This window comes from Triturus cristatus, chromosome 4_1 (genome assembly GCF_964204655.1).
Source record: "Triturus cristatus chromosome 4_1, aTriCri1.1, whole genome shotgun sequence".
Taxonomy (NCBI): domain Eukaryota; kingdom Metazoa; phylum Chordata; class Amphibia; order Caudata; family Salamandridae; genus Triturus; species Triturus cristatus.
Window position 1 is genome coordinate 169114517 of NC_140585.1, and position 13839 is coordinate 169128355.

Consider the following 13839-nt stretch of genomic DNA (forward strand, 5'->3'; position numbering starts at 1 on the left):
AAGCGCCACTCGCAGGTTTCTAATTGAGCTATACTGTGGTAAAGTCACAAGTTCAGGCCAACCACAATGCAGCTCTGGTCAGACACAGGGACCAGGTCCATCCCGCTGAAGAGTTTACCTTGTCAAGACCATGTCCACAGGAGGAGCTGCAGGTGAAGTTTTGTGTTGGTAGCAGCTGAGAAAAGGTCATTGTCAGCGTGAGAAGCAGGTCAGTCAATGCAGACTCTTGCTGCCGACACAGACTTTCCTGGCTGACGAGAAGAGCAGTCATCAGGGGGGATTCCCATTGGTGGGTGTCGTGGACAGGTCTTGTTGGGCTCAGAGTCCAATTTGCAGTCGCTAGGAGCCCAAAATGTCTGTATTTTCACCTGGAGTTCGAAAAAAGGTACACTGTAATGTCAGTTAAGGCTCTAGGACCTGGGGGGCACCTGTGTGGGATCAGGTCTCACTCCAACACAGGCCAGCAGCAGAATTCAGGCAGGTCCAGGCTGGTGCACTTAGTAGTGGTCAACTGGACAGTTGCAGGGAGGCCTCTGGAGGCTTGATGTGTTCCTGTAGCTCAAACAGGAGGTAAGCTACCTTAGCCATGGAGTTACTTCTGGGCTCAAGCTAAGCATGTCCAATCTTCATTCTTATGACACCAGTGCATTCCTTCTTCTGAATGTTCCACAGGCACAGGGGTGTTCTTATAAGAAGTTCTAGAGTTGCCACTTACATACATGGTGCCAGCCATTTTGAGGGGTTATTAGCTGACCTCCCCAAAAACTGGTTCTGGTCATTAATTCCCCCTTTCCCTGGGTTTGGCTCCAAACTGTCTAGGATGTCAAAGGCAAGGGCAGGCCTGGTGTCTAGTTTCTTTGTGTCCTGCAGGCAGGGCCCTTTGAAGTGTAATTAGGCCAAGGCACAACTCCTCTGCAGTCATCCTGTCAGGAAGACCTCTCCCCTCACATCTATGCCTTCTTTGACCTATGTCTGCAAGCAATATCAAAAACACTACAGGAGAGCATTTCACAGTCATTTGACTCAGGACGTTCTTCATTTGTAAATACAAAAGTGCCAGGGCCCTCTTCATGAGGGCACTTCCACTTTCACCGCCCACTGCCGCTGTCAGCGCTTCCAATCACAGTAACAACAAAACTACCAACCATCACACTCCTAAAAGTGTGAAAGTTTGGACTATTCCAGGCTCCGAAATCTATAAGAATGGCTCTGGTGACAGATATTGATCCTTGTTAATGTATATTTAGTTAATAAACAACTACTGCTTCCGGCCCTAAATTAGACACACAGAGCCACCATGTAGCAGAATTTCAAAAGTGCTGGGGCTGACAATTAAGTGCTGGTACAAATTACGCAATGGACCGAGGACACTGGCAGGAAGGCACTATTGATGTGCGCAGAAATGTGCCAACATTCTAAGAGTAGCCTTTTTTTAAATTGGAACTTGAATTGCAACTTTAACATCAAAGAAGATTTTATTTACAATTCATTTGAGTGTAAGCATCATTTCTCCATCGGTTCCTAATCTGAAGTTAGTACTGATTAATGCCACCTAGTGTTAGTCTATGGGAAAGATAGCCGATCAGCAGTAAACAAGCATTTGCAATGCATCAGGTCTCGCATTTACGTGAGTTTGAGCTATTGGCATTGTAAATGACAATGCCTTTTATTTATGGTTTGGTTTTTGAAACATAAACAAAAACGCATTGTTATTTACAATGCCAATAGGTTAGACTCGCATAAATGCGAGGCCTATTGCAAATGCTTTTTTGTTGTTGTTGAGCGGACAGTCTTGTCACAGCACACCACCCATTCATGAGTTCATTAATTAACCATGCTCTCAGCCACTACTTCATTCATCCATCAATGCATTCACACATCCATCCACCCGTTCTCACATTCCCCCACTCACCAATCAGACACACAAATTTGCCTGCTTCCAGAAGGGGAAAAATAAAGGGTAAAACACGCTGGACAACATGCAGTGGACATGAGGTGGTCACACTAAATATGTAATTGTAATGGTCCGATAACTTGCGTAACCGGCACCATGGCAATTATCAGGTTACTTGTAATAGGGTAGACTGGTGTGGCTTTTTGTAATCGAAATAAATCGGTCAACAGGGGGGCTACCTCTGCTGTGCTGCCCATACACAAAATGCGAGACCTATTGTTGGAAGTGGGGTTTCTATATTAATATAGCCATCTAAAGTAAACACCGAGCATGGCGTCAGTGATTAAAGAGTCTGCACATGGAAAATGAACCAGAGCAAACAAAACACGAACGCGTCTCACTACAGTGCAGGCTAACATAACAAGAGAAAGGCTTCATGCGAAAGAAATAAAAAGTTCTACTTACACGATGGCCCCTCGCAGCATGCCGCTTCTTATGCCATGCAAGACTAAACAAAAGCACTGGTTTACTAAAACAGAACATATGGATGCTCTTTTAGATTATCAATATGGGCGCATGTGAACAATGGCGGCTCAAGCCCCCTCCAGCTGTGATTTAATTGAAGTTTAAACAGGAAGGCGCCACAAGGCACTTTACATAAAGCAACGTTTTTGCAGAAATTCTGCATGGGTGCGTGTATTTTGTGGCTCTGTGGAGATGACCTCTCAGAAGGGGATACTTGCCCCCACAAGGTGATGAGACGAGTGGGAGGGGGGCTGGCCTCTCAGAGGCCTGGACATTTGCTCAATGTGGGGATGTGTCTCGGGGCTCAGTGGGGAGCAAGTGACTGGCCTGTCAGAAGGCACGAAAGTTCACCCCACCGCGGGGCTGTGTGTGATGGCTTCTATCGGGAGGGGGTCACCTCTACTGATTCTTGCCCACCATGGGTCAGTGTATATGGAGGCTGAGTGGGGCCATAAAACTGATCCCTCAGAAGGAAAGGTTACATATAAAGACACTTCTGTCGTCGGCATGTTTCTTCCGGGTCACTTGTGCATGTGTACTTCCGAGACGATTCTACCCGAGGCATTTTCTAACACAAATGCAATAGCCAGTGGTGATTGCTTGCAAACTGCGTGGTGTGTTTAATTTGGTACACCCTGTGATTATTTTGAATGCTGAACACCAATCTCCGGACAGAGCCTGAGTGCTTTAAACATTACCGCGTTCGGGCGCTGTACTGTAAATAAATAGTTCATTTGCATAAATACAAAAGCTGGCGCATGGTCCGGACATAGCTTGTGTGTTTTAAACATTACCGCGTTTGGGCGCTGTACTGTAATTAACTATGTCATTTGCATAAATACAAAAGCGGGCGCATTGCGCAAGCAGCAACAGGCAGAAAAGCACACGCGGGTACAAAGCTGCAATAAAAGTAGTCCCTAAATGGAATAATAACAGCCCAGCAGCGTACCTACACTGTAGTTGGTCGGTGCTGCTTCCTGCAAAACGGGAGCAAAGCGGAAGTGACGTTTCGCATCGTGAGCCAACCATAAGCAAGATAAGAAAGAGCAATACAATGTTAAACAAATGGTGATCAACAGGACATATTAGCTGCCAATAGGCGGAGTTTCACCCAACATAGAAATTACTTCATGCCTCGGAGAGGCAGCGCATGCGCTGCCCTTTGCGAGACCTAAAAATGACTTTAGGAGTTTTTCACTGTACAGACACGTAAAACGTAAATACAGATTTCCTACTTTTTTAAAAATAACATGCAGCCTGCCCTAAGAGCCTGTATGGCCTATCCTAGGGGTGACTTATAAGTACGGAAAAGGATGGTTGAGGCCTTGCAAAATATTTGTTTTTCCAGGTCGAAATGGAGGCTTAAAACTGCACTGTAGGCTGCAGTGGCAGGGCTGAAACATGTTTTAAAAGGTTATTCTAGTGTGTGTCACAATGAGTGTTGCAGCCCACTGGTAGCATTTAATTTACAGGCCCTGGGTACATGTAGAGCCAAGTCATTAAATGTACCAATCTGGTGTAGACTGTGAGAAGGTGGTCTGGTATATGCTGTCCACTAATTAAAGTGGGCACCCTGTACCAGTCCAAACGACCCTTGTGACGTCTGAGGTCAAAGATAACCTTCAGAAAGCTATACTAGTGGTAGCTGTGGAGAGCAGCCTTCAGGCTTAATCTTGAAGGAATGTAAAGCAGGTGGTTTGACCAGAATATCACCTCCCAAATGACTAAATGAAAGGAGACACAGTGTTGTATAAAAATATGTATTTATTAATATAATACTCTCTACTAGTCTCTTTACGAGACTTGGGCTCAAACTAGACAATACTGAATCAATGGAACATTCGTAAATAGCAAAATACACGGCGGCTCCAGGGGTAGACTGAACCATATACTAAAAAAATGGTATAACAACACCAACTTGACTAGACGCAGTGCCTAGAGCACGTAAAATCGCTGGAACCCCAAGGAACCACCCAGAGGAGTGACACAGGGAGCCCACGGAGGACGGGTGCAGTGAGGAAACACAAATGCGTGCTCTGTACAACTCTATGGGAAAGTCGCGGTTGTAAAGTTACAAGTTAAGGACACTTCTAAGAGGACTTCAAGCAAACCCTTTGGAACATAGGAGGTTCTGAGGCCAACCCACCAGTGAGTACCGAAGTACCCGTGTTACCTAACCCATTCAGGAGCCGGGTGCATAGGGGTCAAGTGGTGTCGGAAACTTTTGTTGTTTTCAATGGAGAGTTGCAAAGAAGTACTGCTGCCAGGAAGGCGAAGAGTGTCCGGTGAAATCCAAGCCTGGATTCGAAGTGAGAAGTGAAAAGACCTGATAGCAAAGGGGACAGAGTCTGGGTCACTTCAGGTGACCAGGGGCTCAGTAGTCTAATGCCCACTGATGTCGAGTGCTTCAGGAGTGAAGAAAGGTTGCTTGACTCTGCAGCCACGGCGACCAGGAGATGTCGAGGATGACCAGGATCTGGAGGTGAGCTGTCCCATAAAGGATGTCCAGAGCTGAGGGGTCGATGTCTGGCTGAAGCACCAACAAGCCTTGGCAAATGCAACCCATGAGGTCAGAGTAAACTGGTTATGGTGTGCACCAACAAGGTCCAGGGGACTCTCCAAGCAATGGGTAGTGAGGCCACCTCTGGCGCAACTAGGTAAACCCAAGAACAAACAAGGTGACCCTCACCAGGACCCACAGGCCAATGGACCAGGGATTGTGAGGAAACCTCGACCAAGTTTGCAAAGTACCAGCCCACAGGACACTCGGTGAGTGGGGGCCGGAAATTTTCAGTGCGAACACTGCTCGGGGTCAGGAATACACGGAGTCCAATGCACAAGCCCGGGAATCATCAGCAAGTATATGCAACTGCAAATGTACGCAGAGCACAGGGGTTCGCGTTGCATGATCCCCATGAGGGATACAGGTTTCAGAGTCGCTGAGAGGGCAGATCTACCTCAGGGATCTTTGGGAACCCACCTCCTGTGTTGCTGAAGTCCTCAGGAGTTCGGTAAAAGCAGATGCGTTTAGGTGCCTGCTTTTGCAGGGGAGTAACTCCTTTACTGAAAGGGAGATTCTTCAGTCATCCAGCGTTGTGCAGGCAGTCAAAGTACTTGGGGGCATATTATCAAGGAGTGCGTTCTAATTATTTCCGGTTTAGCGGCAGAAATCTGCCGCTAAAGCGGCAATAATGGGCTTGATAATAAGTCCTGGAGAATTCCAATAGAAGCCCATGTTCACACCAGAACATGGACTTCAACTGGAATTCTCAAGGGCATATTATCAAGCCCATTATCGCCGCTTTAGCAGCAGTTTTCTGCCGGTAAATCGGAGATAATTTTTAACGCCGTCCTTGATAATATGCCCCTTGGTTTTTTCTTAGCAGAATCTTGTCCAGGTAAAATCTAAAGTCCTGTAGTCAGGTAACCCACTTTATACCCTCGGGAAGTGGTGGAAAGATTCTGTGGACCGTCCTAGGGGAGGGGCACGACAGAGGGGTGGCTACACCCATGTCCTTTGTACAGTTTTGTGCCAGAGCAGGAGCCAATGGCTCCCAAAACTGTTTTGAGCTGGACTATGCACAGGGACGCCAAATGTGCCCCCAGTGCAGACTTTCTGGCACTCTCAGCCACAATACACTAAACCTTGTCTGGGAGGTGGTCACACCTCCCTCTGACAGGATGCCTATTGTCATGCCTTCCTCTGCTCGAGCTTGGCTCAGAAGCAGGAGAGCAGAATCGTGTCTGTGGCTGGCAGCGTCCATTTTGTGCTGCCCAAGTCGAGAAAGCTGGCACCGGGTAGACCGGTGACCCACATATGTCTATTTGGAAGTGTGGAATCATACCTACCACACCAATTACTGGTGTTGAGGTATGATTCCAAGGTGTTTGACTCCAAACACGACATGTTTCTAAGCAACCGTTTTAAAGTTAGCATTTACCGCGAGGTTATAATGCACCTAAACATATATGTCTTGCTGCATCACAGACAACACCGAAGAATGGTCTCCGAAGGCTGCAGAGGGGCTCTGCTCATGCAGAGGCACCCTCTCACGTAAAACCCAGCACCCTGCCTTCAGGACTGATAAGGCCTGCCATAGGGGTGACCGATAGGTTTTTAAGTGTAGTGATTTAGATAGATATAGTGAACCTATATCTTAAGTAAGTGGTGCAAACACCAGTTTACACAGTCTGCTGTAGCAGGCTTGTTGTGTCGATTTGAATGGCCTCTCATGGGTACCATAATACATGTTTCAGCCCAAGGGAGGCCTCTGGGGTACCTATGCCCTGGGTACATGGTGTACCATATACTAGGGACTGATAAGGGTACCCCAGTATCCAATCTGGAGTGTATCCTAAAGTACATACATAGCAATTAAGGGGAGAAAGCAGATAGACTGGGGTCCTGGATAGCAGGATCCCTGTCAGACTAGTCAAAAACCAGCAAAACACCAGGAAAAAAGTGGGGGTATCTATGCAGTCAGATCCTACCTTCCTACATAGACCAATTTAATCATGCTTTAAGGAGAGAGCACAAGCATTTTACCACTGAGTAGCAGTGGTAAAGTGCATAGAGTCCTAACAGGCAACAAAAAAAAAAATGGGTACAGCAATGAAGGCAAAAATCTAGGGTGACACTGCAGAAAGAACCAGGCCCCACAAGCAAGATTATTGTCATTTTGCTAGTATGTTCTCTTTATTAATCTATCATCTGGAAACACTGACTTTTTTTTAGCTTTCTTGGTTTCTATTCCTGTATACTGATCTGTGTGGGCTCAAGACAGTGCAATCCACCAAAGAGTTAAGTATGAAAATATCACTGCTAAATGCTAAGTTTCCTTTATTACTTTCCTGCTAATTATTTATTTATGTGCAACTAAGATCCACACCTCTGATCCTTAGCCCCTTTCAGCTCTTTCGCTCTGTTTGATGTGAGTGTGTCCGACTGATAGAGAGTGTGGGGGGGGGGGGGATTCTCAATTACATTATAGTCCTTCACTGACCCATAGGTGATCAACTGCAGAGCAAAGTTACTGTCTGTACTTCCCAGCTGTTAGAGTCGGGGATCTCTGGTTGGCGCAAGGTTGCCCTTGTGTCAAGCAGGAACCCTCTCCTCCACGTCAGGGCGCAGGATAACCCCTTGCGAATGACCCTTGCTCACCCTCTAGGTGCGTGGCGTGAGCAGCCAAGGCGATTCCTCAGGCGTTGTTGGTTAAGCACTTACAATCACACACACAGTAAATACATCACTCCCCCCAGAAACGGACACCAGACTTGGATATATATAAAAACACGCTTCTTTATGTAAAAATAAGTATATATATCTCAGCAGACTTATCACAAGACCAATAACGTTTTCGCTATGCCACCAGGTTGTAAAGCAGGCAAATGTTCTTTGTTCGCAGCTTCAAATGGATACTTTGTAGTCTCTTGCAAATGTTACTTGTGGTTCCAGTACTTACAGAGATCGGCTCCTGCGAACGGGGAAATAAGGCGTTGCGGGCCCCGAGCCCGATACTGGAACTTCTTTCGTGAGGTAGAGAGCCGGCACAGGTCGGTGCGGCTCTCAGCTTGAGAAGTGTCTTGGGTCCTCGATCAGCGGGTGTGGGCAGCAGGCAGGCGCGGCCAGCGACCCTTAGCACGGCGGTGCAGGGGGGGTCTCCACAGCGGGGGCGGCGCGGCCTGAGATGTCCGGGGATAGCGAAGCGGGGTCACAGGGCACAGCCAGTGCAGCTGGATGACCCGGCGTAGATCACAGTCGTCGGACGGCTTCCGGCGGGAGGGGTGATAGCGCGTTCAGCGTGCTCCAGTGGCAGGTGGTGACAGGGGTGCAGGCGGCCTAGCCCGGGGACAGAGAGCGGCTCCGGACGGAGCGGGGCTCTCACGGGGTTGCGGCAGGCGAGCTCCTGAGTGTCACGACCCTAGGAGGGGCGGTGAGGGGCGCAGTCTCTTTTCCAGCGGGATGCACACACGGCTCGAATCGGAGGACGAGCAAAAGCACAGAGAACCCACTGGTCCTGGGGTTCAGTTCAGGGGTCAAGCTCAGATCAAGCCCTTGGAGAATGTTCAAGCACAAAGTAGCAAAGTCTTTTCAGTAGTCTCTTCCTCTCCTTTCTCAGCAAGGCAAGCAGCAGGCCAGCTCCTCCAGCGTCTTCTTCTCCTTCTAGTCGGGCAGAGGTTCTTTGTGGTAAACAGGATTCTGATTCTTAGGAGCCAGGCTCCTACTTTTATACCATGATTCTTTTGTTCTTTAGCGCCAGGGGGCCTAGGCCTGGCTCAGTCCAGTTCTGGAGCACTTTGTTATGGTGACTCTGCTCTTTCCTTTCAGCAGCAGGGCAGAGACATCAGCCGCCCCACAGGGGGTGGCGCCGGCTTTGTGGTGGCAGAGCACAGGTCTATTCAAGAGTCAAGGTGTACTCCTCCCACCCATCCTGGTGTCATCTCCCTACCCACCACCTGGCAGCCAACCTGTCTCTGGGGATTCCCCAACCCTGCTCCTTACTGTTGCTGGGCAGAACACACACACACACACCAGAGGCGGACTGAGATGGTCAGGTCAGTAAATACTAACTTTCTAAAAGTAGTATTTACAAACCCAGGATATTAAAATAAACTTGACTACAAGAAGTATTTTATTATTCTGAGTTCAGGCATACTAAACTTGACACTCTACCATGCTCTCTGAGTCCACTGGGGTCACAGCGTTGGCGTGATCCCAGCAGCCCATTCTGGCCTATGGAGAGCAGGTAGCCTTCAATAGTGAAAAACGGAAAGGGCTGTAATTCACTACTAAGACATGCCACACACATCAGGGCATGTCCTACCTTATGCCTACAATGCACCCTGCCCTTGGGCCTACCAGAGGGGTGGCTAATATGTAGGTAAGGGAAGGTTTAGGGACTGGCAAGTGGGGGCACTTGCGCAGTCAGCGCGACGGTCCGGGACCACGCACAGGGTCTGCGGTGGCAGACCCTAGACACATTTTACAAAGCCGCTTTCTGTGGGTGGCGCAAACAGCGCTGCAAGCCCACCAGCAGCATTGGCATTCACAAGCCCTGGCACCCCTGGTGCACTCTACTGGGGACTGACAGTGAATCCAATAAACCAATCATGAACATCAATTACAGGTACACTTTACGTAGGGAGCACTTGCACTGCGGCACGGATTAGCCGTGGCGCAGTGCCCTGAGCGGACAACACCAGCAAAACAATCGAGGCACACCATCAAAAAGTGGAAGGGAAACTCACGCCAAGGTGCCAGGTCTAACACGTGTCCCCTCCAGCTGAAATGTGGGGAGAACTACCCTTGCCCAGGGGGTTCCTCGTCACTAAGGCGGAAATACCTGGACAGACCGTCAGCGTTGGCGTGATCTGTGCCAGGACGGTGTTCCACCGTGAAGTCCATACCCTGTAGGGAGATGGACCACCTCAACAGCTTCGGATTCTCACCCCTCATTTGCATCAACCATCTGAGGGGCCTGTGGTCCGTCTGAACCCGGAAGTGAGACCCAAACAAGTAGGGTCTTAGCTTCTTCAGCGCCCAGACCACAGCAAATGCTTCTCGCTCAATTGCACTCCACCTACTTTCCCGTGGAAGTAACCTCCTACTGATGAAGGCTACGGGTTGGTCCCAGCCCTCCTCAGTCATCTGTGAGAGAACAGCCCCTACACCATGCTCTGAAGCGTCTGTCTGCACTAGGAATTCCCTGGAGAAGTCAGGGGCCAAGAGCACGGGCGCCGTGCACATGGCAGTCTTCAGGGTGTCGAAAGCTTTCTGACAGGTGTCAGTCCAAATCACGTTCCTGGGCTGCTTCTTGGAAGTCAGCTCTGTCAAGGGGGCAACGATCGTTCCATATCCCTTGACAATCCTCCTGTAGTACCCAGTGAGCCCCAGGAAGGCCCTCACTGCGGTCTGCGTCTTGGGGGGTTCCCAAGCCAGGATGGTCTCAATTTTGGGTTGCAAGGGTGCCACCTTGCCACTCCCCACTTGGTGTCCCAAGTACACCACGGAACCCTGCCCGATCTGGCACTTGCTTGCCTTGATCGTGAGGCCTGCTCGGCGCAGAGCCATCAACACTCCCCAGAGGTGGCGCAGGTGTTCGGGCCAGGTGGCACTGAACACTGCGATGTCATCCAGGTAGGCGGCACTGAACGCATCCAGCCCAACCAGTACCTGGTTGACCAACCTCTGAAAGGTGGCAGGGGCATTCTTCATCCCAAATGGCATGACTCGGAACTGGAAGTGCCCATCTGGTGTAGAGAATGCTGACCTCTCTTTGGCCCCATCGGTCAAGGCGATCTACCAGTACCCAGACGTTAAATCAAACGTGCTGAGGAACCGGGCAGCCCCCAGCCGATCAATGAGCTCATCAGCTCTGGGGATGGGGTGCGCGTCAGTCTTCGTGACTGAATCGAGTCCTCTGTAGTCCACACAGAACCGGAGTTCAGGTGTGGCTCCCGGCGCAGCAGCTTTGGGGACCAAGACCACGGGCTGGATCAAGGACTGCTGGAGGACTCAACCACCCCTAGCGCAAGCATTTTGGAGACCTCCTCCTTGATGCAAGCTCTGACCCTGTCAGTTACCCTGTAAGCCTTGTGCTTCACAGGTAAGCTGTCTCCTGTGTCCACATCATGGACGCACCAATCTGTGACACCAGGAACCAGGGAGAATCTATCGGAAAACTGCCCCAGCAAGTGGCGGCAATCTTCCTGTTGTTCGGGCGTCAGGGTGGGTGAGAGGTTAACTCCATCCACTGACCCATCTTTCTCAGAGGCCACTAAGAGGTCAGGAAGAGGCTCGGTCTCCTCTTCCATTCCATCATCAGTGGCCAGCAGCATGCCCACTTCGGTCCTCTCTAAGTGGGGCTTAAGGCGGTTAACATGTAGGACCCTCAAAGGGTTCCTGGGAGTCTGCATGTCCACCAAGTAGGTGATAGGACTTTTGCGCTCCACTACCTCAAATGGACCTGTCCACTTATCCTGAAGTGCACAAGGCTCCACTGGGGCCAAGACCCACACCTTTTGTCCAGGTTGAAGCTCTACCAGAGTGGCATTCCGGTCGTACCACCGCTTCATCTCCTCCTGGCTGGCTTCCAGATTTGCCTCAGCAAGTTGCCTGAAACGCCGAGTCTGGTTTCGGAAGGCCAGCATGTAACTGTATACATTCTGGGGAGGTTTCCTGGGAGATTGCTCCCAGCCTTCCTTTACCAAACTCAGAGGTCCTCTTACCGGGTGACCATACAGAAGCTCAAAGGGGCTGAATCCTAGAGACTTCTGTGGCACCTCTCGGAGCAAGAGGACGTCCCACTTACGCCTCATTGGACCGTCCAGGCCCATGATCATGCCTTTGAGGGTTCGGTTGAATCTCTCAACCAACCCATTTCCTTGGGGGTGGTAAGGAGTGGTGAACTTGTAAGTTACCCCACACTCCTTCCACAGGGATTTCATATATGTGGATATGAAATTGGTCCCCCTGTCGCTCACCACCTCTAGTGGGAATCCCACTCGGGAGAAAATTCCCATCAGTGCTCGTCCCACCACGGGGGCCGTCACTGTCCTCAGAGGGATGGCTTCAGGGTACCGGGTGGCATGGTCCACCAAGACCAGGATGAACCTGTTGCCCAGGGCTGTCTTGGGGTCCAGAGGCCCCACAATATCAATACCCACTCGCTGGAATGGCGTACCGACCACAGGGAAAGGTTGCAGAGGAGCCTTGTGCTTCCCTCCGCTCTTACCACTTGCCTGGCAAGTCTGACAGGTTCTGCAGTAGGAATCTGAATTCTTGTGCATTTGGGGCCAGTAAAAGTGGGTGACAAGCCTGTCATAGGTCTTGTCCATCCCCAAATGTCCTGCTAAAGGCACATCGTGAGCCAGCCCCAGTAGGAAGGTTCTGAACTTCTGGGGTACCACCAGCACACGGGCTGACCCAGGTTCAGCAGCCTTAGGCTCGGAATACAGGAGGTCACTCTCCCAGTACACGTAGTGTGTTTTGGCCTGAACACCATTGGCCTGGTCTGCAGCCTGTTGCCGCATACCCACGAGAGAAGGGCATTCTTTCTGCTCCCTGCAGAATTCCTCCCTGAAGGGACCTCCTTCCTGCTGCCAATGGGTCAGCTCAGGCAGGTCTCCCAGTTCGGCAATCTGTTCCCCGGTAGGCTCCAGAGCATCCCCCTCAGGGTCTACTTCCTCCTGGGCCGTGGGAACTTCGGGGGCCGGTTTCCCGCGCCTCCTGCGCCTTCTCCCTAAGGCCGGTTCCTGGACCTCTCCCTCAGGCTCCAGGACCTTCTCAACACCCCTACTGGCTGCCATGGACCGGGTGGTCACGCACGCCCAGTCGGGTAGACCCACCATCCTCAGATGCGTGGTCTTCTCCACCTTTTCCCAAGGGGAACTCTCCAGGTCGTTCCCTAGCAGACAGTCTACAGGCATGTCAGTTCTCACAGCGACTTGTAGAGTACCAGAGACCTCCCCCCACTCAAAGGGAACTTGAGCCATTGGACAACGACTCTCTACGTTGTCAGCATTGACAACCCTACAGTAGGCATTGGGTACAATTTGCTCTTGAGACACCAGGTGTTGCCTCACCGAGGTCACGCTGGCTCCTGTATCTCTAAGAGCCTCAACCTTCTTTCCATTGATGGTCACTACTTGCCCATATTTCTTAGTGTTAGAGGGCAGGTAGGTTACAGGGACCATCTCACTGTCTCCTAGCGAGACTCGGGTCATCTGCCCGGGACCCCCACCCTCCTGGACGGCTACCTCCTCCCCAAAGTTAACACTAGCTACTTGCCGGGGTGGAGCACCAGTGGGTGCGGTCTTACCAAACAGGCGACACTTAGGATCAGAGGCAATGTGACCCGGGACACCACACCTATAACAATTGAAGGGCCCCTTTGGAACAGGTCTACCTGTCGGGGCCCTGTTCTGCTGTGGGGGTGGGGGAGGCTGAGAACCCTTCTGCTGGTTCCCTTGGGAATTACTTTGGGGGCCTTTTTGGAACCCCTTCTGTTTACCCTTGTCCCCCCCACTCTTCTGCTGGGGACCCTGCCCACCTTTGGCGGAGTCTCCCATTTGACCCTTGTGGACCCTGGTGCTGAGCCAGCGGTCCGCCTCCTCAGCAAGCTTCCTCGGGTTGGACAGCTTGCTATCTATCAGGTGCTGGCGTAGCTCAGGAAAACATTGACTGGACAAGTGCTCCCATGCAATTAAATCAAGCAGCCCTTGATAATCATTCACTTTGCTACCCTTCACCCAACCATCCAGTGCTCTGCAGAAAAAGGTCACATACTCCACATACGTACTCTCAGGGATCTTCTTGGTCTCCCTGAACCTCTGTCTATATAGCTCAGGAGTTAACCCATACCTGGTCATTAAAGCTTCCTTCATATGGGGGTATGAGGTCTGGACTTCTAAGGGTAAAT

The 13839-nt window shown here is 50.6% G+C and overlaps 1 protein-coding gene across 1 annotated transcript in view; it reads right to left on the minus strand.

Moving 5' to 3' along the window:
• The window catches only part of LPXN (leupaxin), a 294439-nt gene that overhangs the window by 103509 nt on the left and 177091 nt on the right, over positions 1-13839 (minus strand). The gene's annotated exons all lie outside the window — the stretch shown is intronic.